General features: G+C 32.0%; 1 long non-coding RNA gene across 2 annotated transcripts; it reads left to right on the top strand.

Annotated features, from left to right (window-relative positions):
- Window positions 1-11,627: 11,627 nt before the first annotated feature.
- On the top strand, window positions 11,628-15,212 carry LOC104649537 (uncharacterized). 2 transcript variants are annotated; one of them, XR_011212104.1, is made up of 3 exons: window positions 11,628-11,814; window positions 13,944-14,093; window positions 14,595-15,212. It is a non-coding gene; the product is annotated as an uncharacterized lncRNA (long non-coding RNA). The 2 variants fall into 2 exon arrangements; XR_002028689.3 differs by having other exon boundaries at window positions 13,944-15,212.
- Window positions 15,213-16,709: the final 1,497 nt, after the last annotated feature.

The following is a 16,709-nucleotide window of genomic DNA, read 5'->3' as shown; positions in this document are numbered from 1 at the left end:
GTTTTGTTAGGCTAAAAATAATATATTTTTTTTTAATTTTATCAAACAAAAAGGAAAATTATATTTACAATTCGTTATTATTTGTTTGGATTAGAAAGTGTATGACGTTGATTTTAAGAGTAATAAAAATATAAAATATAAAATAAAAAGATATAGAAATGATGTCATAATCATATATTGTATCCTCAACATTTAGATTTATTTTACTTTATTTAGTTTTGGTTATAAGGAAAATATATATGTGTGTGATGTTCTGAAAATTAAGCAATTATAATCAACACCCAATATAATTTAAACTTTCAATTGTCAATTGCAAGTGTAAATTGAAAAACGCTAAAACTAGAGATTTTTTTTCACAAGGTAAGAAATCGTATACAAACACTCTCTCTCAAAATAAAAGGCTCTAAAATACTTTATTAGTTGATTCTTTCCGTATTTGTTGTTTACTCTCTTGTATAAACAATCATACATACTAATAAAATACACACTTCTTTCCAGCAATAAAATTCATAAAACAACTAAAAACTATTTAGAATTCACCTCTTTTCACTTGAGCCGCAGATGTTTCAGATACTGTCTCCCTATCTTAACGAGATAGTCGTAAGGTTTGGGTACACTCCAACCTCTCTAGACTCCACTATATGGGATTTCACTGGTATGTTGTTGTTGTTGTTGTTGTTGTTGTTATGGATGTAAACATATACTAAGAACATCATCTCCTGTCATATTTCTTTGTATTGTCCACCATAGGCAAGCTGAGACTATTCTCCACCACTTCTTTTTTCTCTTCCTTCTAGCTCTCCTCGTCTTGTAGCAACTCAACAAATTTGCTAAGTTGAGAAAGAATCGGGTGAATTTAAATGGTTTCCAATTACGTTGCCCTTTTGGCATGATAATTAATTTTGTTTCCGTTTGGAATTTTCAAAAAACAAATTTTACACTTTTGACTTCGGACTCCTAATTAACTGGTATCAAATCAGGTTATCTCTGTAGAGTCTAACAACTCAAGATAAGATCATTATGAATTCTGCACCTTCTCTTGGACATAGTGAAGGTCAACACATCAACATACCACCACTATTCAATAGACAACGCATTATTGAAGGTGATAATGGAGGATTTTCTACAAGCTCGGGAGTATGAGTTATGGATGAGAGTTACTGATGACCCTCTTATTCCTATGATGAAGGATGATGATGGGAAATACATTACAAAGCCCAAGGTACAATACGGAGAAGCAGATTATAGAATGGTTGCAAAGAATCCTTGTATGTGGAGTTGGACCACATGAGTTTAATCGAATCTCTGACTTACTACAACGAAACAAATTTGAGGATGATTAAAATCACACGAGTATACCTCAGTGGCTAATGAAAATTATGCATACTACCTTTTGATCATGGATTTTATGCTCAGTCTTATACACTTAGTTGTATGTATCTTTATCACTTTTAAATTCATGTTACTCTACATCATAACATTATATTTTCATCTATCACAAGAGAGGAGAGAGACTTAATAAAATTGGAGAAAAATTCAGTATTACCCAGAGATATAAGGTACGTGCACTACATTTATACATAATTATATATTAAATCAATACACATGTACCTGTTCCTTCCATTTGTCCTAAAAAGAAATATACATGCCCTTGATACGCTCAAACTTACTTCTCAAATAAGAAGTAAAGCGGTCGTATCAAGTAAAGAACCCAACTAATGAGGTTAGGATCCTTCCCACGAGGAAAATAGTTCAGACTTAACTTCAATCTATTATTACTACTATTTTGTCAATTATTTCCTTGGAAAACAAAGACAATAAAAGGGGTTTTTTTACTTCTAAATGAATGAAAATAACTAGCTAAATTAAAGTAGACAACTAACAGATTCAAAATGTTGGAGTTTAATCAATTAATAAAAGTAACTAGGGTTTACGTGTTCCCCGCAGGTTCCTAACTTGATAATTCTAACTATAAAAATTCCTTCCTAGTATCTTGCATGCAAAGTGATAGGTTATGTATTTCTAAATCCTTGGTTCGGCATCTAGAAAGTTTCACTCCGCAACTTGGTCCGGTTTTATGTGTTGCTATATTAACCCTTACCTTTACCTCATATTAAGCATTGTATTCGATATTTGACTAAGTTATTACCTCGTACCAATCAATACTAGCCTATTAGATAGTATACACTAGATCTATGTTGATAATTCTTTTCCTATTATTTACCACCTTGGTCCGGCAAGTAGCATTAAGGTGAGTTCTAACGTTGGTCATCCGTTAAAAAAAGTTCTAAGCGAAAGAATTATAAATACATGCAAGACACTATTCTAGAATTGTTATTTTAGTTAGATTTTATCTTATTATTCACCCATGGTTCCCACAACCCTAGTTATGGAGTTTAGTTACCCATAGTCATAATCACAATATTCAAATATTTAATATAAGAATTCATGCACTTACTTCAATGAGAAAGAATAAAATCCAGAAATTCACTTGATTAATCAATATAATCACCAACAATCAATTACTGAAATTAATCGAAGACTAAAGATTCTCCAAAAGTATAATAATAATCACAAAGTCTAATCCACAAAAGAAGCTGAAATAACCAAGAGTCTAACCCAAAAAATGAGGTCTTTCGAACTATTTATTAAAAAAAAACCTAATCGAAGAAGGTCTCTATTTGCTGAAAATCTGTCAAAATGTGGCTGGGTCGACGGACCTCGCGACGAGTCATCGTGGTCACAATGGGCCGTCATGGACTCCATCGTCCCATACTTTGCAAATTCTTCTGCTGCTCTCTTCATTACCCTCGACTGCAGGTATGACGGATCGTCACAGGCACAACGGTCCGTCGAGGGTCTCCGTTCCATAACACTTGAACTCTTGGAATTCGGGTACTAGGACTACTTCTCTGATCTTCATGACGAACTAGCAGAACGAACCGTCATGGATACGACGGTCCGTCACACAATTCGTATCCCCACACTTGGTCAGACATTCCATCTTTCTTCAGCAGCTTCACTATGATGCCACCTACGGATCGTCACTCGCACGACGGACCGTCACAAGCTCCGTAGGTAGTACTTTTTCTGCATCTCTTGCTAAAAAGACTTTTGCGTTCATCTTTAAACAGATTTCCTGCAAATAAAGAGAAACTTACATAAAAATTAATACAAAAAGACTTTTGGACACACACTAAACTTAAGGAAAAAGCATTAAAAATACCGTGAAACCATGGTATATCAGCCCTCAATACTACTAAACAAATATCTTTTTAAAAAGTCTATTTAAAGCCTTATTTTAATGTGATGGTCTATGGTTGAGATGACTTTGGTAGATAACACCTCTAATTTGGTGCTTTATAAAATTGAGGTTGGGGTGTAGAAAGTAGGTAGTATTGGTTCTTAGGAGGAATCTGTATTAGGTGTGTATAAAATTATCGAGGATGTTTTGGAAGATGTAACTTGTGAGAGAAATATGTTGGGGACCCTACAGTTGAACAAAGTTCAGTTGTTCGACTCAACATGGGTGCATCTAGTGAAGGGAATCAATAGGGGACCTCTCTGTCGAACCTAGCTCTTATTGTAGTTTGTGCTGCACCTGATAGTACCATGTCTAAGGATCAGACTTGTAGAACACGTTCCTGTACAAATTATGTTGAATTTGTTCATCGAATTAACTCTGTTGAAATTAAATATGACCCTACTGAAATTAGAGTATTAAACTTTGGGAAGCCAACAATGCTCTTAGGCAAGGTGATTACTGATTTGTGGGTTAGACATGAGTTAACTATTGTGTCATTGGAGGGCAAATGATTGATTGAACAACCAGTTCCTTAAAGGTGATACAAAATGAAAAAATAAGCTGAAATTGAAGTCACATGTGTCACTCACCAGAATGTCATGGACCACCTGCATATGAACTTTGATCTTGAACATGTAGGTTTGCTAAAGAAAAATGAAACACAAAGCTCAAGGTTGAGCTTGCATAGACCAAGACTAACTTTGCAATTGAGAGTATTAGTTAATACAAAAGATGTTTTTTGTGTTGTTAAAAAAGACTTTTACTTACCCTCTCATGTACGATCTTTTGTTATTGTCTATCCACTCTAGCCTTTGACCTTCCTACTTTTCCCACATCACCGGTGCTTGATTCAATATTTAATTTTGATTACATTTGTGGTGTATAACTTCTTGAGTAATACTAATGTTAGGTTTGCGTTTCTGGTTCGTGTCTATCTCCTATGTTTGTGTAAATGTTGTGTTATAGCTAACTGAGTTCTTGATTTTTAAGTTTTTGTGTAGGTTAAAGCCTCAATGGCTATGAGTATCGAATTTGCTTCTCTTAGTGTAGTGTATGCCTTCACAGTGTTTTATGATGTGAAAAAGGAAAGTGTATGCTTGTGTAATATTCATAACCCAATTGGTCTAATTACTTAATCCTCTAATGTGTTTGCTTTATGTATTGAGTTTTAAGAAATTGACATAACACAGATTGATCTATTCACTTAAGAAGGAATGGATTTTCATTATCCAAAAAAGGGAACTTGTTAGATCGAGAAAGATTTTGACAATTGATAAATAGAGGAAAAGAGAAAAGGAACCGCTTGAGTCGAGATGTCCCTTTCATACCGAATCCAACCAGGATAAGGAGAACCTCAAACACACGAATAAGAAGTTATAAAACGGTAAAAGGGTTGTTTTTTCGAAAATAAACCAATAAAAAAGATTTCTTTCATCAACGAATTCTTTTAAGGAAGAGGAAGCTTAATCATTTAAAATTTATTGAATATAAATTTATAAAATGATTCGGATTATATTAAATTCATAAATATATTATCCAAATAAATATTATGGATTGATATAATTGGGTTAAATATTTAAGTCTAACAAATATGAATGTACTTAAAATCTAAATTAATTGATTTGTGCGAACAGTAGATGAACACAATTTTTTAATCCCAATTTAATCTCATTCTTGAGGCCCATCTTAGCGTCACGTGTGCAAATAATGTTGCATGCCAAGTCAAATAAGAAACCAATAGCATCATGACACGTGTCAAATTCGACCAACCCACTCATAAAGTCTATATGTCATGTCACTTAAATCTGATTGGTCGAAGGGAATCCTATTCCAATCGCAACTCCTCTATTATAAAACTATAAATATGGTACTCATAATTAATAAAAGGGACAAAAAATTGAAATTGTGCACCACAAATAAGATCTAATAAAGAGACCCGCAATTGTGTAGAAAAATATCACGATTCCTTGTGGAAAAAAATGATTTGTAATTCGAAACAAAAAGCTAGAGAAAATCTATGGTACTAATGCCATAAAATTCTTTTTAAACCTACAAGTTTAAGAACTCAAGCATTCAACTTCAAGAATGATCAGGATCAAGAGCATTGGACTTAATAACAATCTCGAAGACCTTAAATTTAAGTAAAAGTCAAAGTCAAGATAAAGTTTTGTAATACCCTAAAACAAACTAAGGTGAACTAGAGATTCATAAATGTTTCATTAGTTAATTTTATGTTAAAATGAGTTATAATGATTTCCTTAGTCACTGTATGAGATTTGGTGACGTTTGGAGTTCAAATGTCCATGACGTTCGGAAGGTATGCCTTAGAAAGTGCTTGTGTGTCCTCATATGTTTAAACAAGTTTTACGTTTTCGTTTTGAGTGAAATTGATGTGGAATATTCCAAAGACCGAGATGACCATGTTCAGGGGTTCAACGTCCAGGTGCAACTCCACCTAGGACACACAAGGGGTCCTAGAAGAGGACCCAAGACTTGGCAACCAAGCTACCAAAACTGGGCAATCTACGCCCACGGTCTACTGGCCGTAGTCTCAACGACGCACTAAAGTTTAGGGGGTGTAGTACCAAACTTAGTGGGATATTATCCACGCCCCATCAGGATGGGTCGTTGATCAACCGACACCCAGTAGCTTGGGGTAGTCGATAGGCACCTGACGATTTGTTGCCAAGCTTGGGGTGTTTATGTAAATTCACCCCAAGTATTTTATGAACCTAGGATGATTATTTTAGGGTGTTTAAGGTATATAAAATTAAGTCCTAGAACTAGACAAAACCCCTCATTTCAAATATTCAAACTCTCTCTCTAAAGAAAGACTCTCCCAAAACCCATAGAAGCTTGGACTCAAGGAAGCGCTTGAAGGGCTGGTGGTGGACGCGTTATTCATCAAAATTAGTGGTTTTTCTTCTCATTGAGGTATGATATTCATCCTTTAACTCTCTTCCATTCAAGGAGTGATATCTAAAATATTTCAAAAAATGTTTTCAAACTCTATCTTCTTCTATCTTTGACTCTAAGCATGGGTCTTCATACAAAAATGTTTTAATGATTCAACTGTGTTGTTTTTATTGTTATTTGGTAATTTTAACATCAAAACCCTAATGAATCCATGCTTATGCATATTTCAAATTTATAACTTAAGAAATTGGTTAAATAAAAATGATTGTGTAGTGGTTGAGTTGTGGTTTCTTCATGTTGATATTATGGTTTATATACTCCCCAATGGGCTATTTTATGATGAATTGTTGGGTAAATTATGAATATGTGTTTAAATCTTGGAATAATGGTAACTTGGTCTCATTGTTTAGCTCTTATTATAAAATATTCTTGTGTAATACGGTCCACCTTTGGTGGCGGTGTTTACTTGAAATATATGAATGTGAATGTACTTGTGTATTGTGAATAAGTCCATGAAGGCATATTATGTGAAATATGATAATAATGATGTTGTTATTGTTGATGTGTTTTATGAAGCTTGTTATGTAAAGTATGCTAGAGATAATGTCTAAAGAATTATATGATTATGTGAAGCATGTTTAAGTGTGTAATATGATAAATTAAGGTTCAAGCATGTTTAGAATTAAATGTTGATAAAATGGTGATTAGGTGAAAGGTGTACTCACATGTACACTCACACACTCAACACTTGAATGAAGGAATGAAGTTAGCAAATGTGATTAAGGGGAGTTTTGGGGTGAACACTCTTTGTGAGTTGAGATGAAGTGCTTAGTAGAAATCAAACTATCTCCCAAAAGCTTTCTAAGATAGGTCGAAGGATGGATTCCCTTCGTGAGTTGAGATGTGGTGTCAACTAGTTATCCTTAACCTATAGTATATAATGTTGAGACTCCGTGGGGAAGTTATGATTAGCATAAACAGGCTATGAAGAAGGGGTGGTTGCACTTCGTAAGTTCAGATGTTGTACTACAATGTACCTCACTAGATGAGTACACCTCGTTAGTACAAAATGTGTTACTTAGTAGCAATCTATTAATCCCTTAACTATGCACCCACATAGGTTTAGCTATTGGAAAAGTCATGTAAAAGCTAAAAGAATAACCCTACTCTAGGCAAGTAGGAATACCTCATCCGATAAGGGCTAATATCGATATTCCTTGTCTAGCTCTCATGGTCTATGTCGGTTAAGATAGCCCCCACAGAAGGAAGAATGAACTAAGTCTCCTAAAAGAATGCACTATTTAGGGTAGGTGGTGGTATGGGAGAAGCGAAATGAGAGAACGACTTTCCAAGCACGTCCAAATAAAAATTCGAAACTAAGTGAGATACAAGGAAAAAAATATCCCTTCTTTGATTCTGACATTTATGAGATTTTGATGAGTTGATCGAGTTAAAGATCATTGACTTTCTAGATATAAAGTGACCCGATAAAGGTGGAAAAGCTAATGAACCAAATTATTGCAAGTATCATAGACTTGTGAGTCATCCTCTTCAAAAATGTTTTGTCTTCAAGGATAAAGTGATGTGATTGCTTAACGAAATGAAATTGTCATTGATGATGAAAAATCTCTATCACATTCAGCTCACTCAATCCAGTCCAATTATATATCTCTGAAAATCATAAAGACGAGTCATTGGAGCAGGAAAATTATATAGATAGTGATGAAGGCTGGATTCTTATAGCTAGGCATCGACACAACAAGTCAAGCTTATGAAAATAATCATCCAAGCGAATGATTAGAGGAAAATGGTGAAGAAATTAGAGAAGCAGAAATCAATAAAGCACCCAAAGAGGGCACAGGTAAAAGCGCAAGAAACTTCGACGTCCTTTGACTCTAGAAAAATTCTTACCAAGTTCATTCGACATAAAGTCTACTCAATACAATGTCGAGGCATCATATTTCAATGAAGATAAAGCATAAATATTGAAGGTGCCTACTACTAACAAAGAAGGAACAATGAGTGAATCCTCACAAAATGTGTCTCCTAGTGACAACGAAAGGGCAATAAGGGAAATCTTGTCAATTATATCCCCTTCACCCTCTGAAAAACATATGTCAAATCAATCAAGTCTGATAAGATACAAGCAAAAAAGTTGATGTGGTTGTCGGAAAGTTAAAAGCTTACTCTAAAGAACTTTGTCCAATTCTTAGTGAAGGAAAGATCATGTCTTCAAAGAAGAGATAACTTCGGGACTTCGCTATGTGACAAAAGAGAAGAAAAAATAAGGTCGACCATCTAACCTTAAAGAAAATGTATTGAGAGGGTAACTCTTCCAATCAGATGAATCGGTGGAGTAAACTTGCCTTTGAATACGTAAGGAAGTCAATCTAAATCAAGTGCAAGATATGGTTCTCCTTACAAAACGCAGAGGACAAGGTTTTGATACCAATGCTTACAATTTACTTGTGAAGGATGGATTTAACCATAATGAGCCATCAATGTTAAGGAAAGTCCCATAAGAAGATACAACTAGGCAAACATGGGAAGGCCTATGTTATAGCCAACCACCACCAATTCATATTTCCATAAGAAAGGAAAGCAATAACTATATAACTTTCAAAGATGAGGTCACTACTCCCTAAAAGCCTTTCGTCTTTGATCGACTTGGAGAATGGAATGCAAGAAATTTTGTTTTAGAGGTCAGGTCCATTGAAGAAGAATAACAAAAATCAGAGAAGTTATTTAAAAGTTGTAACTCCTTCATATTTGATTATAAAATATTTCAAAAGTTTGATTGAGGCGACAAGTGGAACTTGTGGTTTCGTGCAAAGATGAACTCAAAGCAAAGGCACACATTGTGGTTTACATCAAGGAGCACGAGGAAGATGAAGAAAGTGTTGGCTTCTCATATCATGTAACAATCCAAAATGAGTACCATTATTTGCCTCAAATGAAGATTGATGATAATTTAGAATACATTGTCAAGTGTTGTCATATATCTGTCAGTGACAATGATCCTTTATAAAAGAAAGATATTGGAGATGCTCCACCAGAACTTGAAGAAGAAGTAAAGACCACAATAGATCCTTTGAAGGAATTTAACCTTGGCATTGATGAATACCCAAGTCGAAATTAATTGAGTTCCTTTCTAGAAGTTGATGAAGAAATTATGTATATAAATATACTCAAAGAATATAGGGATGTATTCGCTTGGAGTTATAAAAAAAATGTCTGGATTGAATTCTAAATTAACGGTCCATCAATTGGTAGGAAAAAAAGTTTCTCATGCTGTTAAGAAAGCTCAAAGACGTTTGAGTCCAAACTTGGTTACATTGATAGAAAAATGAAGTTAGCAGAGGCAAGATTTATTCGTGAGGTAAAATATCCTAGATGGATTTCAAGTATTGTTCATATAAGGAAGAAGAATGGTCAAATTTGAGTTTGTGTTGACTTTAGAGATCTCAATAATGCATGCCCTAAATATGAGTTTACCCTTCCAATTCCATAGCTTATGATTGATGTCACCACTGCTTTTGGGGCGATTTCATTCATGGACGGTTCTTCTGGCTATAAACAAATCAGCATGGCACCAAAGGATGAAGAACTCATTGCATTTCTTACACCTAAGGGTATGTATTGTTACAAAGTGATATCATTTGGTCTAAATAATGTTGGTGCCATATATCAAAGGTCTCTGCGAAATATATTTGATGACTTACTCCACAAAAATGTTGAATAATATGGGGATGACTAGGTGGTAAAGTCTAGATGGAGGGGTGATTATTTGAAAGACATAAGAATGATGTTTGAGTTGCTTATAAGATATAAACTAATGATGAGTCCATTGAAATGTGCCTTCGGAGTTACTTTTGTCAATTTTATTGTCTTTATTGTAAGACAACGAGGAATTAAAATTATCAAACCAAAGTTGATGCAATATCTAAGATTCATGAACCTTGAAATATTCATTAGTTAAAAAGTTTCCAAGGAAAGCTAGCATACTTGACGAGGTTCATTTCAAATCTAGCGGGAAGATGTCAACAATTCGGTCATCTCATGAATAAAGGTGTTGCTTTTAATTGGGACCACACATATAGCGATGCCTTTTGATGTATCAAATCGTATCTAGATAAAGATCCAGTTTTGGCAGCCCTTATACCTAGAAAGACATTAACTCAATGTTATACATTGATGGTATAATAGGAAGAAATTTCTACATTTAACAATGAAATTATTATACTTCATTTGTCAAATGTAATCATAAACAAGCGTAGCAAAAAAATATTATATGTTGCTATGGAACTTTTTTCGTCACAAATAGTTAATTTATTTAGCCACAAATTTTAAGTCGTCGTTATTTAAACATTACATATTTAATGACAAAACTATGTTGTCACTACATCACACTTTGATTAAAGACAGTAAAATTATCATCACTGATAGATTATAGTATTAGTGACAAAAACTAAGGTCACAATTAATATAAAATTTTGTGGGAAAAGCTTACAATATTTAATAACGAACACTAACTTGTCGCTATTTTAAGAAAAAAAATTGTGACAAAGCCTTTTTGTGCCCAAAATTGTAACTAACTTTAAGACAAATAATAGTTTGTCACAAATTGGATACATTATTAGTGACAAGATAATTTGTCATTGAAAAATTAAAATTTGTCACTAATGGTACCTAATAAATGGCGCCAAACTATATTTTGGTGGGAAACTCAACTAGACAAAATTTTTCTACAAAATTTTATGTTTCTTCATTAGAAGTGTGTGGTTCATATATTTTAATACGAAATATAATTTTTGTCATAGAAAGTGCATAATTAGTGACGAATTATGTGTCGTACCTAATAATTTCGTAGCTAAATATCATGTTTGTTGTAGTGTTAATTTTAACATCATATAAAACAATATTGAAGATTATAGTAAAAATGTTCAAAAAAAATTGATGATTGTTAGTCTAGGTTAAGATGATTGTTTTTTTTAAAACTTTAGAACCATATTGTCTTAAACAATGACTGTGGCATATGAAGCAAGAACTTTGGTCATAATAGAACAATCAAGCATACAATGAGTATGAACATCTAGCTGAGAAAGAAAAATTGTTTTGTCCTTGTACTTTTAAGATGGATGACCTTTGCATTTTTACTCTTTTCTATTTTTATGATCATTATGCTTTAATATTTCATGCATGAAAAGTTATATAATAAGTTTCATCAGAAAATTGAAAGAAAGGTATTATTTAAGTCATGTATTAACTATTGGTGACAATGTTGACCAAAAATAGGTCAAAGACACTTAAATAGTTGATGAAGTTAATTGGGACTCAATTAATATTTTTAAAAGTTTATAATCTTTTAATAAATGCAAAACAACCCACACATCAAATTAAAAAAAACTTTTCACTCCCTCTCTCTCCTCAAACACTTTCTTCTCAAACGGTGGGTTCTCCTTTTCTCTCTTTGTTGGCATCAATATTTTCTCAAAATTGAAGTTGCTTCTTCTTCCAACCAATTTCTTTGACAACATTCAACTTTCGACGCTTATTCATCTATTCTAACTAGCCAAGGGAACATCGATTTGCAGGTAAGACTTTGTTCTTTTTTTTGGAAAGAAATTAGGGTTTTTAGTTCATTTATTTTAAAGTAATACTGGAATGAACAAATTGTTGTTGGTGTTTTCTGTTAAAAATTAGAGTTTTTTAGTTTATGTTTTATTTATTGATTTCATTCTTTTTGATATTGTGATGAAATATTAATATTTGTGGATTCTTTGATGAGACCCAATTACAACAAAATGAACATTGAGGATTATATAGCTCGCCTCAACTATCTAATGGCATATTGAGGTGTAGTTCTTGTTTCTTATTTAATTAACAACATGTTATCATATATAGATGAAGTTGATGCATGTTTGTGGTAATAGACACGAGAGTGTCTCTAGAATATCATTGCTCATATTTGATGATGTTGGTGTGGCCCTAGAAAGAGAAAAATTCTCAGGATGTTAACTATTTCGTATATTTAGGCTTGCCTTTGACAATTTCATGGATGGAATGACAATTGCTGCAAATTTTTTCTAGTTTTAATAGACGATATAGTGCAATTTTTATGCTAATTTGTTTTTGGTGTTATCTTGATGCATTTTTGCTGCTAATTTTTCCTAGTTCTGGTGATTAGTCAAACGTTCATATATAGTTTGTTATGTGTTACTTTTCATCTCCGATTAATAAATTGTCTCTAGTTAAGCAATGACAATAATACCTCAGTTCCAAGCTAGTTAGTGTCGGCTATATAAATCTTCACTGTTTATTGCTTTGTTTTTTGTATGATGCACGAGTTGATTGTAATTTGTTTTTAATTTTTTTATTTGTAAATAAAATGATTTCCAAAATAAAAACAAGTGAATGACTCTCTTATAAATCAAGTAAAGTAGCTAAAGTAAAAAACCATTAGAAAAACTTGTTGAAGAAGTAAATTCACAAAAAGATGATGTTTTACCTTCTGTAGATGTGCAAAAACAAAATAAGAATATGTAAATTTTAGAGTAGGAAGATAAAAATAAAAAAGAAAAGGAAATAAATGATGAAGAAGGAGATGATGAAGAAACTGAAAATGATAAAGAAGATTATGAGGAAGTTGAAAACGAAAGTGAGGAAGGAGATGAAAATGAAAGTAGTGAAGGAGATGAAAATGAAAGTGATGAAGGAGATGAAATTGAAAGTGATGAAGGAGATAAAAATGGAAATGATGAAGGAGATTATATTGAAAGTGATGAAGGAGATGAAGATGTTGTTAGAACTTTTAATATTGACAAGTTTCGGGTGGAGATGCCTATAGATGACCCTACAGATTTGAAAGGTGAATTGGTTGTAAAATCAGCCATGTTTGTATTTTTAGAATGATACTGATGGATGAAAAGTTGGAGGATTTCTTCAAGTCGAGTTGTTTTGGATACTTTTTTTATTTGCCGGATAGTAACAATGCACGTTTTCAAATGAGCATGTTGTATGATCTTCTCAAGCGCAGGATCAAGTATAAGGGTGATAATGATCATGCTTTGAAAGATAAGAACAAGAAAATGGATGAGATTTGGATAAACTATTGTGGTATGCCGGTATGTTTTGGCATGAAAGAATTTGCCATAGTAATTAAATTAAAATGTCATCCTCCTTCTGAACCTCTTCCAAAAATTACACCCTTAAGAAAGTCAAGAGAATAAAGATATCAAAATCAGTAAAGACTGGCAAGAAAGATAAAAATCCCTCCAAGACAGTCAACACCAAAATCAACAAAGGCAAAGAAAAAATAATAATAAAAATGATTTGTTGACTATTATTGGACCAAGTTATAAATTCAAAGATTTGTTAGAAGATCTCAAGAGCAAAAAAGTTTTAAAGAAGCACAAAAAACGATTGTGCTTAGGTTGGCTTGTGCAGGACATTTTATGGCCTACAAACATCAACAATGTCTTAGATCTTGGTTAGTTTGTGCTTGCTCAGGATTTGGATGAATTCAACAATTATCTATGGGGTAATGATAGATATTTCACGACTGTCGAATATTTATTGTCAAAGTTATCTTAGAATACAAACAATTTATACGAATTTCCTTGGACTTTTTTGGTAAATTTCACCTCTAATTTTAGTGTTTTATTTATTTATATTATTGTATAATTATTTTAAATTTTTATTTTCATCATCTTTGTATTTTTAGGCTTTAGCATTTGAAGCAATACCTTACATTAGGAAGCTATTCAAGGATCACTCAGAAGAAATTTCTTAACCTAGGATTCTTAGGTGGTTATCTGCCAAAAACAACCCAAAAATAAATTTTGTTGATCTCTTCAATCCTCCTCCTGATATAGTAAGTCTTCTATAGAATAATCTTCATTCAAATTAATTGATTATCTGGTTTGCTTCCAATAAATGACTTATCTATAGTCATCTATTGCAATAGATGGGTGATCTGTTAGAAGAAAACATAAGAGTTTGCTATTGTTTTACTTTCATCCAACAGTTGACTAATCAGTTGCAATGGATTAGTCATTTGTTGAACGAAAACTTGATCATTTGCTACTGATATACTTTCATCCAACAATTAACTAATTTGTTGCAACAAATAGGTCATTTGTTTGATGAAAACTTAATCATCTACTACTTATTTACTTACGCCCAACAAATGACCTATTTGTTGCAACAATATGTCATTTGTTAGACAAAATCTCAATCGGTTGCTACTGATTTACTTACAACCAATAAATGACCTATTTGTTGCAACAAATAGGTCATTTGTTGGATTAAAACTTAATCATTTTCTACGGATTTACTTACGTCCAACAAATGACCTATTTGTTGCAATAAATAGGTCATTTCTTGGACGAAATCTCTATCGTTTTCTATTGATGTTGGTGTTGATATTGGTAATGTTGGTGCTAAAATTGGTGGTGAGCATGTTGATGATGTTGGTGGTACATATGGTGGATTCACTCCATTCAGTAGACGTACCACATCTTTTACTCCTTTTTCTAGATCATGTTCTGCATGTAAATATGAAGAACGCAAAAATAAAGAGGTTCAATTAATATCTACTAGTGAAGATGTGATGAAGTCACTTGATGCTCTTACTAATGTTGTTAAGGAATTGATATTTAAGAGAGGTTTTATTCCATCACGAAAAATTTCAGAGCTATTCACACCATTGAAGATTAAGAGAAGAAAAAAAATCAATTTTCAAGATATTGTCAAATATGAAAAAGAGACAACAAACTGCAACAACTCCTCTTCCTTGTAATGTTGAGTCATCTTTAGGAGCCATGGAAGAGCAAAAGAAGTTGTAGAAGTTATGAGGCTGCTAAAGTCATATTTTGTAAGCTGAAGAACCTAATATGCATTGTAATTTATGAAGGCTTGTCATATTTAGTTAATCATATTTTATAATTCCTGATGACAATATTTTATAATTAATAGATGTTCAGTTATTTTATCACGAATTTCATCATATTTTTAGACTTCAAAATGTTAAATTATATGAGTGATCTATTGCAACAAATAATATAGATTAGACATTTGTTGTAACAAATTTATATATTTGTTGCAACAGAAGAATCCTCCATTGCAACAGATAAATATATATGGGTCATCTATTACAAACAAATAATACATATTAGACATTTGTTGTAACAGGTGGGTTATCTATTGCAACAAATAATGCATTGAGATTATAACTAAATTTATAATTTAAAGGTAATTATAATTAAATAAATTAGTTTATCACTATTTATCGGCTAATGAAGTGTTTCATATCAAAATAAACAATTGATCACTTTATTTAAGACGCAGACAGTTAGATGATAATGTAATTACTCTACATAGATGAACATGTATGCTTGATTATTTCCAATGGATGGGTCATCTATTGCAACAAATAATGCAAATGAGACATTTGTTGTAACAAATTCCTATATTTGTTGCAACAGATGGATCATCCATTGCAACAGATAAGCATATATGGGTCATCTATTGCAAACAAATAATACAAATTAGACATTCGTTATAATAAATGGGTTATCTATTGCAACAAATAATGCATTGAGATTATATCTAAACCTATAATTGCAAGGTAATTATAATTAAATAACTTTATTTATCACTAATTATGGGCTAACGAAGTATTTCATATCAAAATAATCAATTGATCACTTTATATAAAATGAATACAGTTAGTTGATCATGTAATTAATCTACAATACATTGAAAATTAAATTGAAATTATTAATTAAAAGGTAATTATAATTAAATAACATTATTTATCACTAATTATGGGCTAATGAATCATTTAACATCAAAATAATCAATTGATCACTTCATTTAAAACAAATACAGTTAGTTGATCATGTCATTACTCTACAATATATTGAAAATATAATTGAACTATTAATTAAAAAATAATTATAATTAAATAACGTTATTTATCACTAATTATGGGCTAATGAAGTATTTCATATCAAAATAATCAATTAATCACTTTATTTAAGATGAAAATTGTTACTTGATCATGTAACTACCCTATGATACATTGAAATATAATTGAACTTATTAGTTAATTGGTAATTATGATTAAGTAACTTTACTTATCACTATTATGGGATAATGAAGTATTTAATATCAAAATATCAATTGATCATTTATTTAAGACGAATATAGTTACTTGATCATGTAATTACTCTACAATAGATGAGCATATATGCTTGATTATTTTCAATGGATGGGTCATCTATTGCAACAAATAAAACATATTAGACATTTATTATAACAAATTTGTATAATTATTGCAACAGAGGAATCATGCATTGTAACATATGAGCATATATAGGTCATCTATTGCAAACAAATAATACAGATTAGACATTTTATTGTAACATATGAGTTATCTATTGCAATAAATAATGCATTCAGATTAAATTTCTATATTGTTGCAACA

This window comes from Solanum lycopersicum, chromosome 10 (assembly GCF_036512215.1).
Source record: "Solanum lycopersicum chromosome 10, SLM_r2.1".
NCBI classification, from domain to species: domain Eukaryota; kingdom Viridiplantae; phylum Streptophyta; class Magnoliopsida; order Solanales; family Solanaceae; genus Solanum; species Solanum lycopersicum.
Note: the sequence above shows the minus strand (reverse complement) of the source record. Positions and strands in the feature narration are given on the sequence as shown.